The sequence below is a fragment of the Diadema antillarum genome, unplaced genomic scaffold (genome assembly GCF_040938485.1).
Source record: "Diadema antillarum isolate AM-2024a unplaced genomic scaffold, OU_Dant_1.0 seq00001426_RagTag, whole genome shotgun sequence".
NCBI classification, from domain to species: Eukaryota; Metazoa; Echinodermata; class Echinoidea; order Diadematoida; family Diadematidae; genus Diadema; species Diadema antillarum.
Genome location: NW_027272178.1, coordinates 875,442 through 901,587, shown reverse-complemented (window position 1 = coordinate 901,587; position 26,146 = coordinate 875,442). Strand labels below are relative to the sequence as shown.

At 38.6% G+C, this 26,146-nt stretch overlaps 1 pseudogene; it reads left to right on the top strand.

Annotated features, from left to right (window-relative positions):
- The window catches only part of LOC139709341 (protogenin B-like), a 72,952-nt pseudogene extending 55,809 nt beyond the window's left edge, over positions 1–17,143 (top strand).
- Positions 17,144–26,146: the final 9,003 nt, after the last annotated feature.

Here is a 26,146-nt window from a genome sequence, read left to right as displayed (position 1 = left end):
AGTGAGTCTGAATTTTCGCGAATTGGGACTTCATAAACCCAACAATTTCGCGAGTAGTGAAATTTGGGATTGTGGAGTGCTGTACTAAACGAAGAAATGTATACCTGTGTGTCACATTAATATCGGGATCAGAGTTATTATTTTCGCTTGTCTTTGATTTCGCAAATTGCACCTGACTCACAAAATTTGCAAAAATAAAAACCTCGCAAAAAATTTGGCATATACAGTAGACTGGGCCACCAGTCATTTGATGCCATATCAGAACTCTGCACACTCATCATATTCAATTTAATGTCACACCAAAGGGCCTACAGTCACGCCAAAAGTCACACGAGAAGTTCATTATTTCATCTGATTTCGTTGATAACACTTGACAGACCTTAGGGCATTTCATGTCACTCCAGAAGTCTTCTAACTCTTTTGATGTAAAGTTATAAAACAGTAAGGCTTTAATTTAATCCATTGCATGCCATAAGTCTGTAACACAGTTGCTGATATGAGATGACATATCAAAAAGCCCTTAACTCATTCCGTGTCACCCAAAGTCTGATTTGATGTTATCAATTGATACATTAATAGGGTCTTTACTTGGTTGATGTCATACCAAAAGAACAGTAACAAATTTAATGTCACACCAGGGTCCCATTTCACGAGAAGGTCGTAGGATAGCAAATCTTGATAAAATACTGTACAAGCTGTTATTTTTGCATACAGATATTATTGCGAATGAGAAGGTCACAGACATTTTAGCGAGATGTTTTCACGATTCTAAGTTTAAGGGTATAAGTGGACTAATGCCAGTTTGTTGGCAATATTTTCCCTTGTTGTTGAATTTGTGGCCCAACCATGATTGGCGGAAATAACAGATTATAAAGTAGCAACTTCTTGTAGCAACAGCCAATCAGAAGGCTGGATTTTTCTTGTTACCATGACATTTGCCCTAACATTAACCCTAAACCCAACCCTAACCACATCATCTCACCTTATCAGTAACCAGTATTTAGCCAGGGGTAATTGCCCTGATACATAGAAGAGCATCATCTCAATTGATGCCATACCAGGATGGAGAAAATTCCCTTCATGACTAATCTGAGAGTGTGTAATCCTTGTATTTTTACACCAGAAGGACCCTAACTCACCTGTAGTCATCAGAAAAGGCAATAACTCACCTGATGTCATACCGGAAAATCAATACTCACTTGATGTAATAGCAGAAAGGCATTAATTCAACTGATGATGAAAGCAAGGCAATAGCTCAATATCATACCAGAAAGGCAATAACTCACCCGATGTCATACCGGAAAGACAGTAACTCACCTGATGTCATACCAGAAAGGCATTAATGCACTTCATGTCTTTCATTGCCGAAAGGCATTAACACACTTGATGTTATAGCAAAGAGGCAGAAGCTTACCTGATGTAATAGCAGAAAGGCATTAATGCACTTCATGACTTAGCAGAAAGGCATTAACACACTTGATGTTATAGCAGAAAGGCAATAACTCACCTGATGTAATAGCTGAAAGGCAATAATTCCCCTGTTGTAATAGCTGACAGGCATTAATTCACCTGATGATGACAGCAAGGCAATAGCTCAATAACATGCCAGAAAAGCAATAATTCACCTGATGTCATACCAGAAAGGCAATAACTCACCTGATGTCATACCAGAAATGGCATTTATACACTTCATGTCTTAGCAGAAAGGCATTAACACACTTGATGTTATAGCAGAAAGGCAATAACTCACCTGATGTCATACCAGAAAGGCAGTAACTCATCTGATGTAATAGCAGAAATGGATTAATGCACTTGATGTTGTAGCAGAAAGACATTAACTCACCTGATGTTATACTGGAATTCGCTCACTTGATGCCATCGCAAAAAGGCCTTAATGCACTTGATGTCATACTGGAATGGCAAAAATTTACTGGATGTATTACCAGAAAGGCATTAATGCATCTGATGTAATAGCAGAAATGGATTAATGCACTTGATGTCATAGCAAAAAGGCATTAACTCACCCTCTGTCATAACAGAAAAACATCAACTCGCCATGGTAATAACTCACCTGATGTCATACCAAGAAGGCAATAACTCACCTGATGTCATACCAGAGAGGTATTAATGCTCTTCATGCCATACTAGGAAGGCATTAATGCACTTCATGTCATACCAGAAAGGCATTAACACACCGCCTGCTGTCATACCAAAAAGGCACAATCTCTGATGATGTCATGTATAGTACCTGGAGAGCATGACCCTCATGCTACAGCATCAGAAGGGCCTTGTCTAAGTTGATTCACACCAGAAGGTCGCTAACCCGTTCAATGTCATTCCATACTGGGACAGAGTGGCTGTGACTTGACTGGACCCATATATCTTACTCAGCTGGCATAATGGGGAAAAAAGAGGGTTTTGATGATTTTGTATTACACCAGAAAACTCCAGACTATCCGTCAGCACAACTGGAATGCAGATTGACACAGATCTAGAGAACTCCGAACTGCTGTAACAAAATCCTGCATTTTGAAGGATTTACAAAGAAAAGTAAGTTTCTTTGCCTATTTCATGAATATTTGAGGCACACACATGTTGACTTCTAAACTTAATGCAAGACATGCATAGATGTGTCAAATATGCTTGTTATACACGTATGGATTACAGCTCTTTTGTAAGGAATAATATGAGTGTAGATTTTCAAGGTAGCAATTACGCTTTGCACTTTGGACCAAAACTACTATAGATGTTGTAATGCTGAGTATGTCACCTTTTTGTCACAGAACCCCCTCCTTTTCTCAAAGGAGGGGGTATGGACTTCATAATAAACTCATAGTACTGATAGGTTGCTAAAAGTAAATCCCATTCTGGATGGTTGAACTTAGCAGTTGACATAAAAAATACTGTATACGCCATATATTTCGCGAGTCTAAATTTTCTCGAATCCGGACTTCCCAACAATTTCGCGAGTGGTCAAATTTGCAATCGTGGAGTCCAGTACTGAATGGAGAAAATGTATACGCGTACGTTACATTCATGTGGGCATTAGAGTCAATATTTTTACGTGTTTTTAATTTCGCGAATAGCAGCTGACTTGCGAAATGCGCGAAAATAAAAACCTCACGAAATATTCGGCGTATACAGTACTTATTTAGATGTGACATCAATGCCAAATGTAAAATCATCACTGGGGCGACAAGACCTCATATCTACAAAATGTCAAATGTTCAGGAGAGCAAAAAATATGGCCGCCAAAGCACTATATCAAATGGGAAAGCCTTTCCTTTGACATGCTGTGTTGGCTTCATTTTTGGGGTAAGACAGCTAGGATTTGGACAGGACATCACTTAACTGATTATCTGACCATTAAGCCAAAAAAGTCATTTTCACCAAAATTTCAGATACGAGGTCTTGTCGCCCCAGCAACAATGAATATATATTTTTTTAACTGTTTAAAATGCCTTGTTGACATATATTATTCAGAGAATTATAGTCCCCTACCTAGCTATGTATAGTTATAGTCAAATTTTTCATGGCTAGACTTGAAAGTTAGACATATTTCTGATACATGTTTGTATTACTTCACAGTTTATATGCAAACTAGCATGCTCGTTACAAGCATATGATAGTAGCTTCATAAGATTGCACTCATCTTGAACAGCAACACGGCATGGTTGTGGGTCATGTAGCAATGTTGTTCGGCAAACATGGATGCTTTGGTGATAATGACACCATGTTTACAAAAAGCTCCTATGAATTTGAGTGAAGGTAGTATTTTTAAATTGAGAACTAGCATTAAGTGTTCCAATTATTCGCCTGCTGGTGGCATGCAAACCTACAGTACATCAGTATCTAAAATCTGTCAGGGATTGCAATGCAGTTTTAATACCGCAATTTTGAAAGATACTTTTTTTCATGCCTTTTTACCCGCAGGACTAAATTGTGTGGATTGGTGGAGATACGTACGTAGCAACATAAAACTGCTAGTGATACAGACGCGGCTACACATGTCGTCCAGTTTTTGACTTCTGCAAGGGACAACACAGGAATAGCTACAACTGGACTTGCCTTTACCTTGTTCAAACAGAGAGAAAGAGAAGGAGAGAACAACATCAACAACAACAACATACAAATATGTCCCATTGCCAAACAAAGAGGAAATTGAAAAAAGAAGAATTAAACTAGCTGCTATTTGGAGGGGAATCTTGATGCAAAAGAGAAAGTCTAATTTGATATGACTAGGAAAGGTTTATTGGAGTAACAGCCACAATGGTTGAGAACCTCTGTGTATCTGATTTATTTATTTTTATGCCTCCGCCACGAAGTGGTGCCGGAGGCATTATGTTTTCGGGTTGTCCGTCCGTCCGTCCGTCCGTCCGTCCGTAATGAATTTTGTGGACAGGGTAACTACCAAAACCTTTTGAGGTATCCTAATAAAACTTGGCATGTATGTGTATTAAGGGGTGAAGTTGTGCCTATCAACTTTTGGGTGCACATGCTCAAGGTCAAAGGTCAAAAGGTCGAGGTCAACTGCTTAAAATTTCACTATTTCCCCCATATCTATGCAATGCCTAAAGATATTTTCTTGAAACTTTAGTGTATACATGTATTACCCAATTAAGATTCTCTGGTGAAAGTTTAGGATCATGAGGTCAAAAGGTCAAAGGTCAAAAGGTCAAGTAAAATGTTAAAATTTCACTTTTTTCTCTGTATCTTGGAAATTGTTCAAGGTATCTTCATAGAACATAGTATATATGCATGTACTGACTTGCAGTGATTATCTAGGGAATTTAGGGTTCATTGGGTCAAAGGTCAGGGGTCAAAGGTCAAGGGCAATACTTCAAAATTTTACTATTTTCCTTATATTTATGCAATGCCAGCAGGATTATTTTTTTTTTACTTGATGTATGCATGTATAACCCAATAGAGATTCTCTGGGATTTTTTTTTTTTTGCCAAGAAGGTCAAAGGTCAAAAGGTCAAAGATCAAGTGAAAGTGCTGAACTTACTTCTTTCTCCATATCCCGGAAGTGGCTCAAGTTATCTTGAAACTTAGTACATATTTATGTATGTTCTGCCTGACAGTGATTCTCTTATAAATCAAAGGCCAGGTAAAAATGATAACAATTCACTGTTCAATACAGAAATTGCACTTTTTCTCCATACCTTGAAAATTACTCATGGTGCATAAACTTATGAAAGGGTCAAAGTCAAGTTAAAGTTCTTAAATCCCCAAATACACGCTCTCCTATTCATCCAATTAAACATAGGTCAAGGAAGGTAAACATTCAATACATTTGTGACAAACATGTCATTTTAATGTTTTGCCAATTTTGTGAAAATGTAATCACACATTGTCCACATGTACTATAGACCTATTAGGAGAATCATGCATTATGGCGGAGGCATACCAGTCGCCATTTCTAGTTTTGTTATTTTTTTTAAAGAAGTGGAGACATTAAATGATGATGATTTGAATTGAATAAGGCCAAGAGAACAAATGAAAGGCAGAGTACAGTCAAACCTGTCTATAGCGGCCACCCAAGGGAGACGGAGAAAGTGGCCGTTATAGACAGGTGGCCGCTATAGACAGGTAATCCAACTTTGTGTGCATTGCCTACATGTACATGTATCATCGTTGTATCCTTACATGTACATGTATGTGTGTACGTATGCATACACCGTGTGTTTCATGCATTTAACCATGCCGGTGTATATGAAATTGTTGCACAGTAGCATGTTTATTGTCGTGAAGAATCGTGCATTATTATGGCTGAATGAGGGATGAATGCAGCGATGGCGATCACTGAACGTTGCTCGCACGGCTACCAAACAGAAAAATACGCTGAATTATCGGCTTGGCTACGGCTCCATTGGGTTTTTGGCCGCTATAGACAGGTTAATATCTCCCGCGGGAAACAAAATTTGTGGCCGCTGGCCGCGTTAGAGAGGTGGCCGCTATACACAGGGTCTTTAACAGGGCTTTTCTCTCGGGGGGATTTTGCAGTGGCCGCTATAGACAGGTGGCCGCTATAGACAGGTGGCCGCTAAGGCAGGTTTGACTGTATTTTGATTATCCTGTGTGAACAGATGGGGGAAAAGCCAGCAGTTGTATATCTTTTTGCACAAAAATGATCGGTTATGGGCAAGTGCATTTGCATTTGCATAACAGGGTGTGCATACTATGAGGTATCCACAAAACACTCAATCGATCACACTGTATGCAAATGCTGTAGTAGTCTATCAATCCTCTTCAAGAGTTGTTGTAATTTGCTAATATATTACTAACTTGCCCCCTTTTTTTTAAATGTCACACTTTCACTGTGCAGAACTTTCCTCCATAATGTGTTGAGTCTTCTCAAGTTGATTTCTAGAGTGTGCATGTGTCATAGTATTTTACGAATTATGGTAAGACTACATAGGCGTGCAACAATATCAATAGTGTAATTATATGAATGTAAACATTAATATACCTCATTATCTGTTATGCACCCATATTGCATGTTATTAGCAGTGGTTTCAAGATTTTTTACTGGAATGTAATGTATGAGACTTTTTTTTTTCTCTCCTTATACATAACAACATGGTACTGTTGACATTAGTGCATCAATAGCCACTAATACAATCATAATGAAGCCACCATTTCACCCCAAGTCACTTACGCAGTATTAGTAACTATAATTTTGTGCTTGTTAAGTCTTCTTTTAGAATTGCATGTTCACATTATGGCTGTCCTTTCTACATTTTTTTTTTCCAACTAGGAATTCCTGTAATTATACCATCATAATCATGAATTCTACTGTGATTGCTCAAGTATATACACCTCAGGTATCTGCATTTATCGCCAAATAGTCCTATTGTAGAGAAATAGTGTATGACTGAGATACCATTCTCTGACAGAAGTAAGCAAGCAGAGATGATCTCCAATACATCACCTTTGAATTTTCACAATGCAGAATGCAAAACTGTGTTACACCTGTAGGCCATTGTGTTCATAAGATACAAAGTTATTGTATACAACATTTATTTCTCTTTTTTTCTTTTTTTTTTTTGCTGAATGGAAATAGATTGATTGTCAACTTTCGAATGAATAAAAAAAAATAAGGAAAGTGAAAAACACCGCTTCGCAACAGTCAGTGACAGGTCACATATATGAAATGTGGATTGCATTACTTAAATGCCTGTATCCATGTAGTATATACTTGTCAAGAATAAGATACAATTTGTAGCCGTTGAAGTGTTTGACAGGAAAGAATAGAATATTTTAGCAAGCGTAAGTTGAATAACTGACAGATTAATTACATGTATGAAAAGTGAAAGAAGCTTGTTTAATCCAGTACATCATTAGTACTCTTATTACATGTGATTTGCATTAGTGATCAATGAAATAAATTAACAAAACACTCTTTCAAATACCACGCCAGCTTCGTTCCATAGTGTTTATTTGGAGTCTCCCAATTTTCATGTGTGAATGTGTGTAGCATTGTGTTTTTCTTCACGCAAATTTTATCTGCACTATGATTTTAGAATAAACACACATTTCACTCTCGATTCCTGTTGTGTTATGTGAGCTTGAGCTCAATGATGCCGGAATTATAGCCCTGTTAAGAAAACAAAACCTGTGATTTATGTTGTACCATAAACCCAGTAACTCCATATATGGGTGTTATAATTTCATGAAGGTGTGATTTAAAGATATGTCTGTAATTCTAGAAAAAAAGAAGAAGAATGAAAAAGGAGAAAAGTAAATACCCTATTTGACTAATAAGGGGATGCCTACTTCAGTGGCCATTAGTTAATCTAGGAGAGATGCCATTATAATGCTTAAAAAACTTGCTAGGAATTGCAAAGGAATTTTTGACTTCTGTCTGTAATGACTTCTCTGAAATTTGGCTCTTGCCAAGTCAATGGTCAGACAATGGCAACATATTTGAGACCTACTGATAGGTAATGTGCTGTTGCTACCTTACTATACCTGATCTTATCATCATCATCATCATCATCCATTCCTACTGATTTACAGAAATTTGTCGAGTTATCTTTAATATCATAATTTATATAGAAATGAATAAATGAATGAATGAATAAGTAAAGAAATAAGCGTAACTAGATTATGTATTGCATTTTTTTTTTTGTCTTGTCACAGTCAAGTTTTCAGAGCTGATGGGTTTCACCCTAACCCTTCAATCCTCGTCATCATTTGTTGCCATTAATATTGTCATAATCTAATATTCTTGATTTTGTTTCTTTGTTTTGCTGAGCAAACTTTACCACTTTGCCTAGAGCTGGAGAATTTAATCATGCCTCTGCTACCATCCATCATCATTATTATCATTCCACTATTGCCATGATTATTCTTATTTTTACTTTCTTTTCTTTCCATGAAAGTTTTCCAGTTGTCAGAGACGGTGCATTTCATTGTCTTGATACTGGCATTGACATCATCATCTACTGGTGTCATTATTTTCAGTCAGCTGTCATGATTATTCTCAAATTGTCTCATCTGTGTTTTCCTCATTCAAACTCTCCAGTTCCCTCAGAGCCAACTCATTTCTCTGTGGTTCCCTTCAACGGGCTGGATGTAACAACAGTCGTCAAAGTGAAATGGCAGCCGCCTCATTCACCCAACGGTGTGATTGTGGAGTACCAGGTCTCCTACAGTGCCATCAACCGTACCCAGCTCGATCCCGCCCGGCAGATTGTTTCGACAAATGGTAGGGGAGGCATGCACCTTCAGGGAATAATTTCCCTTCTCAAAATTGAATAGCAATTTCAGTTGCTGGGCATATATTTTCAAGAAACTGGGGTACAATTTTATGTAAGGAAATTGCTGAACAAATGACACTTTGTATAGCGATCAAACCAAAATGTACAGTGAATTGCAATGTGATACCAGGAAAATTAATCCCTGCACCTGGGAGTTACAAACCTTCTTTGAACCAACCCTCAACCCTAGACATTTCTGTAGCACATGTAGCAGTAAATTCTGTCTCCATAACATGGGCTCACAGAGTCTCACTGTACATTCTTTGTTCTGAGTTCATCAGATGATAAGTAAACCTGAAAATTGTTCAAATGATTAAAAAATATATATATATATTTTACACCTTTATTGTATTTGTCCTACATGTGATGGTGATTCTCTCTGTGCCAGTTCATATGCTATTGTGATGACACATTTTCTGGTGCTGTTTGATCATGGTGTACATGTAAATTAGGACACTCTGTCCAGAGGGTTCTTCTATGATATCTATTTGCAGTGTGTGCCAGGCAGTTCATTTTGCTAGAGATGGTACTGTGTAGACATTCCAGTTGATATGTAAATCCTGATGAATGTGTGATTTAAGTTCAGGGGCTGAAAGCGTATACAGCAATGTATCAACAGTCGACTGTCATGTTGCAACCCAGATTGTTACCTCTTAACCCTAACTAGGCGGGGGCCTCCCCTCGACGTTTCTCGCGATGTATCGCTATCGCGAGAAGCCATCGCCGCAATGTTTCATGACTTTTTTCTTTCGAGTCTCCCGCATCTTTTGACACCAAATTTGCGATGCCCGGGTGCACGGTTCTGAAGTTGCGCATAAATATGCACGTGCATGTCAGACCAAAAATTGCTAAAAAACATGAATTTGTGTACAATTTCAATGCAAACTGTGTTTACTGGCAAATTTCATAAAAGCATGATTATTTTGGGGGTTTATTGATTAAAATCAATTAATAACACATTTTCTTGTCCTGAACAATGTCACTTACAAATTTCATCGAAAGAACAATGAAAAACATAAAGTCGAAAAAACAAAGAAATACATAAGAAATTAAAAAAACAATAAAATACTCAGGAAATTTTTTCTGATTGTGCAATTTTTTTCTCTTACATTTGCTAAAGGCTAAGAATATTTACACCAAAAATGTGCCTGTTTTGAGCTTTATTTAGTGATTTATACCAAATTGTCTGATTTCATGCATCATTATGCATAAATTAGCATAATTTAGTGTAAATGATAATTTTTGAAAAAAATTAACTTCATGGTACTTTAGATTACATCATAGGCAATGTGTGTGCCAATTTTCATCGCGATCACGCGGTCGACGGCCGAGATCCGGAGGGGGGGCCTGGAAGGCCCCCCCGGCTCTATCATCTACCTAAATAGCCCGGCCTAGTTAGGGTTAACCCGCTGAGGATGGACTGATTTTGCTACAACATGCATTTCCCATAAATCCCTGCCCGAGTATACTCGGAACTCATCCTCCTGTGGTTAATGAGAGACAAGACGAGAAAGTTAGTTGAGTTTTCATTTTCTTTTCTCCTTGTGCTGTGTCTGTCTCATCAAATCATGATATGTTGACTGCCACTTAATAAAAGTGTTTTAGTCTACATTAGTAAGCAAATCACAAGTGCTTAATTCTAGTGGGGCACTTTGTGTGCAAAATGTCCACAAAACGGTTAATGTTTCTTTAGCATGGAGAAAGGTATGAAGAAGGTATTTTATTAGCTTTCCCCAACAGAAATGGGAGTGTCAACGTGATTGATAGAGCAGGGTAGAGCAGGGCATTCCATCCCCGTTCCATTCCATTCCATTCCAAAAGTAGATTGTGTGGATGACTCACACCATGTTTCCTCCCCCACGTTGCCAGGAACTACTCACCAAGTGGTGGTATACAACCTGAAGGCCGGCTACCACTATATCTTCAGAGTGAAGGCATTCACCAGCGTTGGAGGTGGGGCCTCTTCTACTCCGCTGCTCTATGTGGTGAAGGAGCACCCAATGACGACAGGGACACCATGTGAGTGTAAATCCCAAGAATGCCTTTCTCCCTTTTCACTGGTCTGCGATTGGCGCCCTGTGAACGATAGGATGTTAGAGCAGCTGAGTTGCGAAGTCGCCCTGATTCTGTGGGAGGCTTCCTGCAAACTGAGATGTTTTGTCACATACTCTCTGGAGAATTTAAACATCCTCCTGATTTGCAAATTATTTTTTCCCATTGAGATGCTTGTAGTACACAAGTATCTACCTGATCACTCCTTGGAACCCCACTGATATTTAAAGGTCCAGTTTTACCTTTGGAAGCAGTGATTTCAAAAATGTTCAAGATATCACATTTGATGCATATGAGTGGGTCTGTTGTACCACAAAACATCCCACTATATAAAATTTTCGCAATAAAGCCTAAAATATAAGGAGATATAAGTATTTTTCTTAATGAACCATAACTGTAGACAGTTTAGTCTGGAAACATTTTTATTGTAACTACTGTTCACATATTGTATTTTTAACTATACTTAGCATTGAATTTATTGATTCAAATTTTTACAGTGGTTGTTTCTATCCCTACACATTTTAGCATTATTTTAAAGCACTAATGTTGGGTTTTTGTTTCATCTGCAAGTGGTAAATTATGCCTTTAATGTGCAAACACTGGCAGTCATGGAGCAGTGTGTTACAATTACAGGACGGGAATACTTTCAGTTTCACTTTTAGTACTTGACCCTTTAGGACCTTAACTGCCCTCAGTTGCCCCCCTGTTTGTGTCATGTGAATGTTTGAAAGACAGTGTGTTTTTGTGCCTGGTTTTTATCACCCTGCCTTGCAAATTAATCTCCAGTCATAGCATAGAAGTTACTGTTGCTTTTTGTGAACTAAGGTTGATATTGCAAGTATCTCCATGTGTAAATCTTGCTTAAAGACATATTTTAGTTGATTTGAGATGTGTGTGATTGCAGAATTTGTTTCGTTTTGAGAAAGCACTTTTTCCTCATAAATATCATGAGACTAACTAGAGGGAAGTCAGTTCAGGATTTCTCAAAGTAATTATTCTTCATGGGATGGGTGAGCATCTACTTGTAAGCATTTTATTTTCTTTTTTTTTTGTGAACTTAAGGCTTTACCATTGTGTATTCCAGAATTTAAAAAGTAAACTTGACATAACTTTTAATTTATAACTATAACATGCAGTATGTAATTACACTGTATTTCTATGTCACTTTCTCAGCTGGTGTTTCCCATCTGTCTATCTGTCTGTCTGTGTGTCTGTCTAGTTGTCCATTCATCATTCAATTCCTCTCTCAAGCAATCTTCATGCCCAACTATGAATTAGTCTGTCTATGTCTTTACCTGTCTGTCTACCTGTGCACCTTATATCTATAGATATGCACTGGTCTATATATTTTGGCACCTGATTTGTCTTTGTCCTTGAGATTGCGGTGAAGCAAAAATCTGTATATTGAGTGAATGTATCCATATTGTTTTGATTTTCATGGGCCACTGTGTATGTCACTTTACTTTGCCTCTCCATGTAGTGGATCGTCCCTTTGATGGGCTGGGAGGAGAGCTTGAGAAAGGGATTGTGGCAGGCATTATCCTAGCAACCATCTGCATCATGATCTGCACCCTCCTGCTGGTGGTCAGGCACAGGTAAATCTGGTGTGGCGTTGGGTAAGAGTGTGCTGTCTGCTTCTTACCACGGTGTCAGGTAGCTATGGAATTAAATGGGTTGGGGGGGTGGGATGGAGAGGGAGTGTTGTGCACACTCAGTACCACATTGTGAGATGGTCTTGAAATTAAATGTGTGTGTGTGGGGGGGGGGGGGGGGGGGGCAAAAGACCCGGAAGTGTTGTGCATAATAATTTTTCGGAATCACAAGTCATGGCGTCACGTATGTATGATAAAATAAAGACAAAGAGAATTCCACAAATTACATTTGTTTTGAAAATGAAAAGTAACACATTCCCTTGACTTGTTCCTCTCATACTATATGTGAAGGGTACCTTAATATCATTTTTTATATGTGACGTCACAGAGTGTTGCAGTCTTCTAATCCAGCAGTGACTGTCCCAAAACTTTGGAAGAATTCATAACTTTTTTTTTTCAGATTGTCCAATTTTCCTCAAACTTTGCTGGTATGTTCCACTAATATTGCTGCATTACGGCATTTCACATGCATATTATTTGGGTTTTGTCCATGCATTATATCACATGTGTGAAACCAACCTCTTTTTTTCGTCCTGACCAGGAGAGACTGCCATCACCAGTTCTGTGTCACTGACAAGGAGGGAAGCCAAGCCAACCACATGGAGATGGTCGGCCAGGGCAGATCCCCTTACCTACAGATTTACCACCCCTTGCCGCAACATGCTGGTCATCAGCATACCCATAGTACAGCGGAAGAGGTCAGTGTCTGCCCTCCCTGTAGTAAACTTCCATCGGCATTGTATCAGGTGTTAACACGCCATGCCTGCTCTTTGTAGACTCAGAGATCATTGAGATCATGATGTCAAGTTTAGAACAAAAAAAATATTTAGATGAGAACAAAAAGGTCCATATCTGAGATGTTATATTGTTTTGAGGACAAGCAGTATCAGATTTTTAGATGGTGGTCATAATTCTAATGTCTGTGTAACAGCTTAGAAGAGGTAGAATGAAAATGATGCATTTCAGTGGAGTGCTTAGTCCCACTACTAGTTTTATATGTGCAGATCTTGTGTGTTCCTGCGTAGCTAGACCCAAAATGTAACATTATGCCTTCTCTGTATGTGGTGCTGGAGACATTTAAAAGAATTAAGTGAAAATAATGATAATAATAATTCTTTGAGAGGAATTTTTTTTTCTGTCTTCCCAGATTTCAAAGGGTGTAATATCATCTAGAACTATTCTAAGCAACTTCTTTGAAAATTGTTTTTTTTTTCTGGAAATGATGCGAAAATGGTGGATTTTCTATACAAGGCTGAGGAGGATTCTATTACTGCATGTCAACATAATGCAACCACAGTTTATGTTATCGTTAGATCTTTTAACTTCAGATATTCAAAACTACGGTAATGGTTCAAATTTTAATCGAATGTTTAATGATCTGATATTTTTCTCTCCTTACTTCCATTCATGATGTTTATCTTGTTGACATTTTTCTGTAGAGGAATTTAGAGAGGGAATTCTTTCATTTGTAATTCTTACTTATGTACCAATATTGAATAAAGGAAAATGAATGTTGAATTTGCATGCAAAGGAAAAGGAAGGACAAAAAAAGAGAAGATCATACTTTGATATCATGGCAATATTTTGAGGATGCTGAAGAATCCATGGAACTTTGTTTTCTTTCACTCTTTAAATGGCCAGGACCCGAAGAGTCAAGAACCACTGCTGAACGGACATGGCCCACTCCCACCCCACAACAGATACCTCAAGACAACACTACCCACCTCCGTTACTGCCGCAGCCAGCACCTCCTGTCACAGCACACACCCGGAAGAACCTCAGCAGCAGCATCAGGATTCTACTCTACCTCAGCCAGGAATCTGCCGCCAGGAATCTGGCAGTGTCCCCGTCCACCTCCACCACACGCAGTCCCCACCCCCTCAGCAGCAGCAGCAGCAGCAAGGTGCAGAGGGGCCACCCCGTCCCCCTGACCAGTTGGCAGGGGGCAGCAGACAAGAGACCATCAGTCGCTTGCTCTCGCTACTAGCAGACAATGACCATGATTCTGGTGCCCACCACTGTCTGGTCCACGCCCACTCGCCAGCTACCTCATCGTGTGATAGCGATGGACAGGCGTATGCCCCTCCGGGGGACCCTAGTGCCCAGGGGGAGAGTGGCACCAGCTCACCCCCACACCCGTCTTCGTACCATGGCACCAGCAGTGACAGTGGCATGGACGGGGATATGGACTGGGACGTTGGGGATGGTGCAGTTCCTGAGTTCCTCAACATTGTGGCCCCGGAAGGCCACTCAGTAGATCCCAGTGTCTACCTCAGTTGCAACACGGATTGCTGTAGCAATCAAGACACAAGTCCAGACCTTATCTCAAATGCACTCTACCTCTGCAGTGCGAATGTTTCACACACATGAAAACAGACTTCAGGTTACCACAGGAACTTTTATTTTATCAGGGCGTAGAGTAATGTTTGTAATGCAAACTTCTGTTTCTTTATATCTCTCTTGCTGTCACCCTACCCTCTCTTTCTCTTTCTCTCTCTCTCTCTCTCTCAGTCTCTGTCTCCCTCTTTGTCTCTCTCTCTCTACATTATCGGGTAATTATTCAGTGTGCAGACCATTCCACTGCAGTCAGAAAGTAGAGTGGCAAGTGCTCCTCACGAATGTACCTGTGAAGTGGCAGAGACTTTGACAGGATTCGGTGCTGGTAGCCTTGCTAGCATGTCAAGTCTATACTTACTGTGAGACTACAAAGTGGATGGTTGTATATGTCACATCATTCAGGGATATACCTGGTGAGGGTTATGTTTTTTGTTGTTTTTTTATCAAGTCTTTTTTTTTTTTCCGTGTGTGTGTGTTGCATCAACACAAGCTTTATAGAACGTAGAGATGGAAAACCATCGTGTGTAATGCCATTATGTGATTTGAAGTCCTTAGCCCAATAGCCTCCCACACTTTAACCTCGTTTCAGGCATATATAATTCCTAATAGGATGACTTTATTCTTCTTATCGAAAAGATACATGAAGAATGTGTTTCTTATGTTTTTTTAGAGATATTTTATTGCCAATTGTGATGATTGTAAGTCTGATGTGTATTCATTCTTTGCCATTTAGGAATATCAGAGCTGCACTCGCTGCTTGTAGAGTTAATTTGACTAGGCCCCAATGATTGTATGCTCTCAGCGAATCAGTTCTCCCCTGTAGATCTCTGCTTGCTTACAAGATCATATCAGCTCCAGAGAGGACTCACTGATCACCCATGTACACCACCAGCACCGGAAAATTAGCATTGAAGAGACGAGTCTTGTGTGATGGAAATATTGATGCGTTTCCAGAGGGCAAACCGGCAGCTTTCCACTGTGCTCTTTTAAAAAAAGAAATTTTTTAGAGAAATGTCAAGACTGACTTTGCCATGAGGCATTGAGGGAAAAAACAAATGCGCATTGCGGGGAAAGTCCAATCAAAGCTATTGATGTTGACTGCTGTGGAAGTGGTCAAAATGGTTCACTTTGAGAGGTTTATCACAAAATGACTTAACTCCATTCTGGTCAGTTTTGAGATGTTTGCAATTAAACCTGGAAAAAAAACCCCAACATCAAATGAAATATGGGATACCTTCAGTCATAACTCCAAGGATATTCCTTGTACTGCAACAAGTGAAGTGTTATTAGAAAGGCTTTGTTTTGCTCTTTCTGATGTGGACTTGCTTTAAAATTATTAAATATGGCACTTGCTCCATTTTGTGATCAAACTCTTCACTTGTTCCTCAACATTTGAGACTCAAATAGATGAGGGAGATGATGTCAAGAGTTCTGCAGCTGTGTTTGATAATTTGGAAATTTCTCTCGGGGTGTAGAGATGCAACAGCAAGCAAGTGTCTCACTACTGGCTTCGTCCACCTTAAAGAACCAGTGCTGTGTGTCTGCCACATTTAGCAAACCTTTAAGCTAGAGCTGCACTGTAAAAATGTTGCCTAAATGCTATTCTTACTAATGAATGCTTTTGAATATGGGGAGTGGGGATGGTTGTTTTTTTTTTTCTCTTGAAGTATGAATAAGATGACAAGCTAGTCAGTCTTCTAATGACGAGTGGTCCAGTTGCACAAGTATTTTCATTACATTTAAAACCACCTCAAGACCTCTCAGCATGTATATTAGCATCTGCTATTTTATGAAAGAGAACTTTTAAAATGTCTGTTTACATATTCAAGAAACAATATATATCAAGGTATATGAATCTTTTCTTGCAGAACAATATTCATGAAAACAGTTGCAAGGGTTTCTTTTTTTTTGGGGGGGGGGGTGGTATAGAGAGCAGCCTGTAAGAAACGTATACATTTTATATTTTGTGGTATTTTCCATACATTGCCATGGGCAGTATCACATTCTAGAATCGTTCTTCATACAGTCACATATTATGCAAAAACAAAACAAGCAAACATTTCATGACAATGATATTTACCTCTTATAACACAGATTGAATTGCCTTTTGATATCAGGAGTGTTTTCATTTTTCCATTCTTTTTCATTGTATTCATCAGGTCACAGGTTTACTGCTTTAGCACATTGGTCATGTACAGGTTAGTTAAGTGAATGTCAGGTTATGCAAATTATCAGTCTCATGTTTCTCGGTATGAATTGTAGAAAAGTAACTTTTCATATTTCATTTGTTGAGGAAAGATGCGATAGCTGAATCTCTATCAAACTTTTAACAACCGTGTCAATCATGAGGGAAATCTGATTCTATTCCCCCCCCCCCCCCCCACTGAAACTCAATTTCTAGGTGGTTGAATAAAGATTAAGGTAAGGACAATCTAAACTCATTGTTCCATATTAGCATTGAGGTGGATGTGGGATCCACCATGATCTAGCTTGTTTAATGACAACTGGATATGGTTCGTAAGTAGATGTTCCTGTGTGATTTACACCTTTTGGTCATATGGTTAAGGAAATTAATTCTAAGTCTTGTTTAATTTACTGTTATGCTGCCTGCGAGTGTCATGATGCATGTTTGTATGTGTGTGTGTGTGTGTGTTTGTTTCTATGTTTGTGTTTGTATGTAGACATGAATGTCTCTAAATGGATACTGAGTTGGAGTACATCACTGCAAATTGTGTGTACTTTCAAACTGAGGACTGTCTCATTTGGAAGTGAAAAGGATCTGTGATCATGGGAAACATGCTTGGTGTTTGAATTCATGGTCAGGCACAGAAGACCTCAACAACAACAACTAGACAGATGGTGAAAAGACCTTTGTCAGTGAAAACAGCATAGATCCATCTTAACCCAATAGTAGTTTATGGTCTGCATACTGTGAGTGGGAGTTATTGCTGCTTCTCTGCATATTATGTGTGTCTGTCTGCATGTTTGAGTGTAGGTTATATGATTTATAAGTAAATGTAAGTTGTAAGATGAAAGAAATCCTGCTTGTTTAAAAGTCATTCAAGACAAAAGACTTGGGCTACATACCACCATTTGAATGATATATACCTCCATGCTGCTATTTTGCAAGAAAAATATTATATGCATGCTTTATGAGCCAAAACATAGGGATCTGTTTTATTTGGAACAGCACCTGTAAGCTTATTACCAGTGTCAACTGCTTGCATACATGTGGGAAGCCCCTATTCCATTATGTAGTCTTCGGCTTGTCAGTTTCATCCGTGAAGCAATCAGGCCATGAATTAGTACAGCACACAAATATCATTACCAACCCTCCTCTTTAGCACAAAGCTTAACATATTCTTGGAAGTAGTCTTCATGTTTGTACCAGCTGCCATGTCCCATTGCTCACCAGTGGCTCAGCAGGAAATATGAGGGTAGGAATCAGATGGAAATCACATGCTCCTCTAGGTGCTGCGACTTTTGCAAAACTGATTTTCTGCAGCTTCCGTGTTCATCATAGACCAATGAGTAGATAAGTAGAGATTGATGTGCATAGAGTGTGGTAGGTTGATTTTAGACCGGATTCATACCTCACAATGTGGATATGTAGACTCGTCATATCAGGGAAGGGGAAATGTGGGCTTAAACTGTAATTTCATCCTTGCCACATCATTCAGGAGACATACGATGTAGGTTCATTCTCACCACTTCCATTCTGTGTGTTTCAGTAGCTTCCAATAGTATCAAACCATGCAGGTATGAAGTATCACACTGGACACATGCATATTCATATCGTCCTATTCTGCCGAAATGTGACATAGAGAATGATTAGTTCATTGCCTCTGGTATTGTAAGGGGAATGCTGATGTGCGTACCTCTGTTGCTGTTGCACTGACATTTGCATTTCATTTGCATTCATTTGCATTTTAATGGAAAGAACACAATACAAATGATACATTGTGAGGTGGGACATGGGCCAAGTGAATACTAGTGTAATTTAAATCAGAAGGAGCCAGGTAGAAGAATGTGTCCATGTGTATGGCTGACTCTGGGAAAATAGGTTATTTTGTTCTCTCTCCTTCTACCTTTTTGTCAGTGAATGATCAGATGGTACTCTACAATGAAAATGAGGGAATGTGGGATGATTTCTAAGGTTCTGTTGGTTTGTGTGAGAAGTGTTGGGACAAAGAGATTTAGAAGCTGTAACAACAAGAGAAGTATGACTGCCACCTTTAGTGCAGACTTTCAGAGTTTAAAAGAGAATATAGAGGCAGAAGTTGAAGGTTTGGTGTACAAACTTTATTGGCAGCCACAGGCAGTTTAATTTGAAGTTGATGCAAGCATTCTCACGTCAGTTTTTAATAAGCTGTTGAGGACAAGCTGTTTTGGGCATAACAGAGACTTCCTATAGATACCTGGTCAAGTGTACTCGGGACTGGTCGTCAATGTGTTAATTTATCAAAATTTCTGAGAGGTTACACCCGTCAAATATAGCGAGCAGCTAATATCCTTCAACTTGTTTGGCGTAGGTCCATGTTTAGATGCAGAGTTCATGGCTACAGTGATGAGGAAAGAACTTTTCTGCTCTGGTCTTTGGCAAATTCCCCAAGATAATGGCAACATAAAATGCATTTTGCTTCTGGTGATTTGACAAGGAAAGACACGCAAGTTCAGTGTTAAGTGTAGGCAGTGTCCCCTCATTGGTGCCCATGTCAACATCTTTTTTTTTCTTTGTCTTTTTTTTTTAAATGGCCGATTCCCATGGTGTTGGCCCATTCTCAGGTATAACCCATAAGGCTTATGGCATAATGTAAATATATGGGGAGAGTGAGAAAGTAACATACTGATACCACTGTGATAACAGAGCCTTGGTAAGAAACAAATGCGATGCTGTCTTCTTTAGCGATATCTGAATCTGTAGATCATGACAATGGAGCTGTAAAAGTGGACTGGGTTGTAGAGAATTCATGTAGAAATAGGGCGTTTGTAAAGTGATCTGAGAGTCCATAAACAAGGTGGTATTTGCACTGGTTTGGTCTTCTATTTGTGTTGCTTTAGATAAATCAACACCAGTGGAGGCACATATTAGATGAAATCTGTGAGATAAAATCTATTTAAGTGAGAATTGGATATATTATGAGACAGCAGGGATATTACATTATCTTACAATCCTTATTACTTTTAAATGAATCTACCTCTTGTGTTTGAGGACAAAGAGAGAATATTTGCTGTTCACCATGCTGAAACTGTAGCAAAGTTTATATATAGATATATATTCTCGCATCTGAATCAAGAAGAAAAAGAAGCAGCTTTGAATGTCATAATTTGGTTATATATAGAATGTGATATTTGCAAACTTTCTGATGTTATGCTGTCTAACCTGTGTTTCAGTATGCTGTAGAAATCACATCACTCGTCAATGCTCATACACACCAAGCTGCACATATTGTAAATAGTAAGTCTGTAAATGTAGTTGTTCTGTGCAGGTATGATACATGCTGTGAGATAGTTGAATGGTTTGAAGTCCTGCCCAACGATAGCTCATCTAACTGTCAGAAAATGTCATTTCATGTTGTAATGTTTCTCTCTCTGTGAAGAAGCAAGTGAGGCAATGATGAATGATAAAAGAGAAAAAAGGAGACTGCCATAATACTTTTCCTCCCATCTCAAAGTGGAGGAAATAATTGAAAGCCGAAGAGAAATGTTTGTTTTATTTTTTTGTCAGCTATGAGTCTTCGTAGCAGGTATTTTGCCCACTGAAGAATGTAGACATCTGTTCATGTACTTGCCAATGGCTGCAAGAGACAGTTGGGTATTTGTCAGATTTTGGCAACCGAGGGGTTGGCATCTTGTACATAAAAGTCTGAAAACAAAATGCTGCATCATTATACAGCAAGTGATTTATTGGAGTTTAGATGAAAGAAACAATGTAATATGCCAGTTACTCCTGTTCCTTAAAGTCTGGTTGTCAGGGCAGTGATATATTTTACGGTGATAATACATCATTTCTTCTTTCATAAGACTATTTTTTCTTGTATGTATGTCAAAATCTTTATATTTGGATTTGGATAACCCTAGACAAAGTAAAACAAAGAGAAGAAATCAAGTTGTCTCTTAGCTTTCTTTCCCAGTTTATATTTTTGCATTGCCAGCATGCAAACATGAGTTGACTACTTTTGATAGTGCAGTGTTTTGTGCTATGTTTTTTCAGTTACCAGTAATGTGATTTTGCATATGCTGCATAAAAGACACTGTAATGATTGGACACATGCACAAACATACGCATGCACGCACTTGCATTCTGCAGAGCATGCATTTCACTACGTATTCAAGATGTTCTCATTAAATGCTAAGAATCGATCAAACTGTCTCTCACAACAAGGTGGAAAGAAGGTAGAAAATTCTTGATATGACCAAGGAGGTTTAAGAGAATAGAGTCATAACCGTCTTATTTCCTTTGCTGGATGTTCGATGCCGCCACTCAAAAATATTTAAAGCATGTGCCAAACTGGATCTGCCATGCAGATAGCAAGACAATTGACTTGTGACTCATTGCATAATCACCAGCCACTTTCTATGGAAGATATGTCTTTGTGATGGTAATTACTTTTCGCCATCCCTACTTATAAAAGATAGGTGATATATAATGGTAAACACACAGGGATCCACGAATAGAAAAAATGATCAAATAAAAATGCAAATTACTCGACTGGGCATCCCTTGGCACTAATCTGGTATACCTATCAATAAAGAGTTATACTTAAAGATTACTCCATATCAGTTTTATTTGTGGGAAGTAAGAGGAAAAGTTATAAAACCAGCTTTCTAGGATGGTACAGTATTAAACACTTCACATGATACAGCTCTGATTTACAAATAATACACTTTTTGCACAAATTTCTGGACAGGATTGACTTTTGTTTTATATGCTTTATCATGAAATAAGATGTTAACATGTTAACATTCAAAATGAATCTTTAGATTGCTCAGCAAAAAAGGAGGCATTGAACATCAATCATCAAAGGCACAAATGCACCTGTGGAAATCTTTTGTACATCAATAGAAAACTTGACAACTGTTTGAATAATTACAGCCAGTTGGAACTCCATCTCTTAAACCTCCTTGATATTACTCAATATGGTTCAGGGTAAACTTCTTTCTTCAGTGGCATGTCTGTATTCAGCAGCGTGGGATCAAATGATTGCAACCAACCACCACACGTTTCTGAGCATACGGTGGAGGAAGACGATTAACTCCAGAGAACTGAGATGTTAAGATGCTGAAAAGGCATCAGGTACAGAATGTGATGATTGTTTCTTTCCTGAAATACAACTATATCACTTAGACATTCAAAAAGAACGAAATTGGCATTGATCGCAAGAGGCAGTCCATGTCCATCTCTTCTTCAGCTTGCCATTCTTCTAGACTTTTTCATGTAGATCCTCGGCAGCTCTGATTGGTCAGATCTCTGAGGTTCACCGAGATGTTATAGAAGGCAGCTCAGAGCGCAAATATTCAAGACCTCAGGAATGTGGGTCATACAAGACAAAAAGTTTGGCATTTTCTTTCCCAACATAAACTTTATGCATAGTTCTCAAGGAGTTCTTGTGACACTTGAAAATGAGAAAATGCTGTTTATATCTCATCATGTAGGACTCCACTGGATGTACATGTATTTATGTTACCGTCAAATTTGGTTGTCCCAATTATTTCTCCTGTGCTGCATATTGAGATAAGACATCAGGGATATATCATGTTAGCTGGGAGACATTGAGGGGTTTAAACATGTTCTTAATCCAGGGTCACACAGTTTGAAGACAATGACTTCCTGTAAGGTTAATACACCGTGCATCATCCTCAGCAAATATGGAGGGAGAATATGTGTGAATTGAGGATTATCTTGTAACTTGTCATTTGTATCATAGATGCTTTCCACTCGGCCATTTAATTATGCATTGACCATGACAAATGCAGATGTTTGTATGATTTTTTTTTTTCTCGGTTTGTTGGTCTTGTTTGTTTTTTTTTTCCCACGTATGAGAACCTCATCCTGTAAGTTTATTTTTCCTCATTTGAACTTTTCATATTCTTGTTGTATTTGTATATTGAGTATTCCAACATTTGGTTGTCTGAATAACCTGGATTTTCTTGGAGGAGTTTTGAAAAGTGACATAGGAAGCAGACAGGTTTGTAAATGGCCGTTCTATTATTTTCTGTTTGTGAGCCCCTCGTGAGAACCAACTTGGTCAGTGCACGTGAAATACTAATTTCTATTAAAGTAGTATTTTTGTGCATGTGAGTATGTGTGTTAGGACACTTGCAAGCTATGTCAAAGGTATTCATGCACCGTCATATAATGGAAGGTATTGCGTAGCTGAAGTGTCATTTCATTACCTCTTCCCCTCACTGTCTGCAGCTCCTGGTATAAACATGTTCACAAGTATAAATTAGGGCATGTTGACAAAGAAAGAGACACCCTTTAACATGTGGCAATGCTCTACTTGTGAATTGCATGGTAAGGATTATTGTCAGGAACAGTTGTACCCATGATCAATGTGTCCCAAGTTGTCGGCGTGTGAGAATATTTAAGCTTTCTGTCCACAGTTACTCTCAAACATTCTTAGCTGGTGCATGCAGGTGTAATATCGTGACCTACAAATGTACCTTGAAATGGTTATACTGATGTGTAATTGCTCATGTGAGCCTCTTGCTGGAGATGCACCAGTATGATATTTGGTGGTGTTATTCACCTTCATATAGTGATACTTAATGTGGAGGGTCACTTAAAAAAAACTCCTGACCTTCTCTTGCTCGATGTTTCTTCATGCCAGCCAAAATACTTCCTCCCCTGGTGGAAAAAAAAAAGACTCTTCAAGTCACCTCCCTCTAATTCTGGCAGAGATTCCTAGGCTCACAGTGCACTGAGTTCATGGTTAGATGTGAAGAAGTTTACCTTGGCAAAGCGGTATGCATATATGTGTAATGTGATAAACCAGATTTTAATATGAATGTCCCTGTTCTGTAGTTTTAATCAATTTGTTGATGTACAACATATGTAATATACTCTGTATCATGTTTTCAAATATGTATGGAATACATAATATATTTGAAAAAACAGTTAGCAGTAAGCCCTCATTCTAATGTATTCAAATCTGTGAATTCTTCCCCCCCCCCACCCACTTAAAGCTCATTAAGGTTTCTGTTGATTTGAAACATTGTACAAAATCCCGTAAGTGCTGCTATGTCAGGCAAGCCTCAAGCTCGCTTTCCAGTTGTCTGGAACAACTTTGTAGCAGTGGCATGCATGGAATTTAGATGTAGCATTAAAATGGTTTCATTCTCTCTTGTCCTAAAATCTGTTCTCAGTTTTTGTTGGAGAAAATGAATGTCACATTGGGACTGCACTATGGAACCCTGTTGTAACCACCTTGAAATCATGAAACTGTGAAATTCCAAGTCCCATTACTGTTTGACATGCCAGCTGTATCTCACTGTCTAAATTTAATGAATTTTGAGAGATATTTTTACACTTCATCTGGCCCCAGATTCTGGCAGAATGATAAGTCATTCTGGCCATATGCCATGTGATTCTGGCTGTGTGCTATGTGTTTCCGGCTTTATATCAAGTCGGTTTTTCACAGGTGTTCTTAGCAGAAGGTGTGCAACAAATGTTGTTGAATCGAGAGTGAAACGTAGATTGTAAAAGATGGCTATATTTCTCATGCTTGAGGTACTTTGGATGCAGTGCTGGAATCAAACTGATAAAAACATTATTCAAGCTGTAGGAAGGGCACATGTAAATGTAGAATGAAGCCTTACTTTTGACTACACCCCTTTTCTCAGTTTTAGTGTATTTTTTTTTATATATGTTTGTCAGTTTTTCACAAGTAGGGGAAGGTGATGAAGTGATTACTTGGCTGCTTAAGAAATAGAACGTGTCATTTCTGGGGCTGAAAAAAAAAAAATCTGTTACGCTCAACATGAGGTATAAAATTCATGCTGTTCGTTATTCACATAGAAAGAGTCCTCTACTTGGGCATTTCACATCCATTACTCCGTGTTTCCTTTCTCTACATGGGTTCTCCCATGTTGCATGTGGTTATATTGCCTGGCACTATATATAACATACCTCACACTCAACTACCAAAATCTCTCTCAAATACAGTGGGACAGTATTTTGATATATACTGGTGATAATGATGGTGATGATGATGGTGGTGATGATCATAATATGATAATTTCTGTATGTTTTTGTATGGAAAATGAAAACGAGCAAAAAAAAAAAAAGACAAAAAAAAGCCCTCCAAACCTCTTTTCTCCTTATTTTAATGTGGATTAATAAAATGAACACTACAAGCATGAATTACTGTATGAGTGTAAAGCAACTTGTAACCTGTTTGAGTTTTCAAAATCTGATTATGACTTGTATGAGAGAATATGTGTATAGTACACATATGAATTGGAGGGAGGCCGAGGTTTGCTCATTCATTGAATCATTCAGTTTCTCCGTAACCCAATTTCTGTCGCCAATAAGTCGCAACCATTTTCGAAAGGGTGAAAAACAAAAACATGATCTGAAATTGACCTTCTGTAATGTCCAAGGAATGAGGCCAGGGTTGGTTCACTGAATACATCCTGTTTATTTCATGCTGTGCGAACCGAAGAATTAGCTCCCTTTATCTAACACCTAACTTGATCCGTGTCATTTGATTGGTTGTTTGACATTGATCATTTTTCCCATTTTACTGCTCTGTACTAGTATGCGATTTGCTCAATTTGCACGCACGCCGAGAGCCCGGGCACACGGCGTACGTAAAACGCTTGCGTTTGCAGTGTGCATGCGATCAAGCATATTGACGGACAGCGCGCTAGCGTGCTCGGCACTCTCTCGATCTCAGATTCTCTCTTGTTTTTACATTCATAAAACGTCAAATGACAAGGATCTATTTTTAGGTGTTGTATAAAACAAATGATAAATGTTTCATTCGTACAATGGGCAGAATATTCCATTCGATGAAAGATTAAATTATTGATCCATTCAACACGGCTGCGCCTCGTTGAATGGATCATTAAACATCTCTCAGAGTAAAGGATGATTCAATGGGTTATGCAAGGAGGCAGGTGCATTGCCAAGTCAGTGCATTAACTTACTTTTGTTAGGCACACTGAAGCCCCCCAGTTATGGCTGAAATAGACATAGGCATTAAAAAAAAAAAACAGCTCTCAGTTTAATCAAATCGTTCAATAAGATCACAATGTTGCACGTTCCACATATAGTGATATGGCTCAAGGATTCCATGATTATGTAGTTTCACCGATATCGCCTTATCCGTCAAA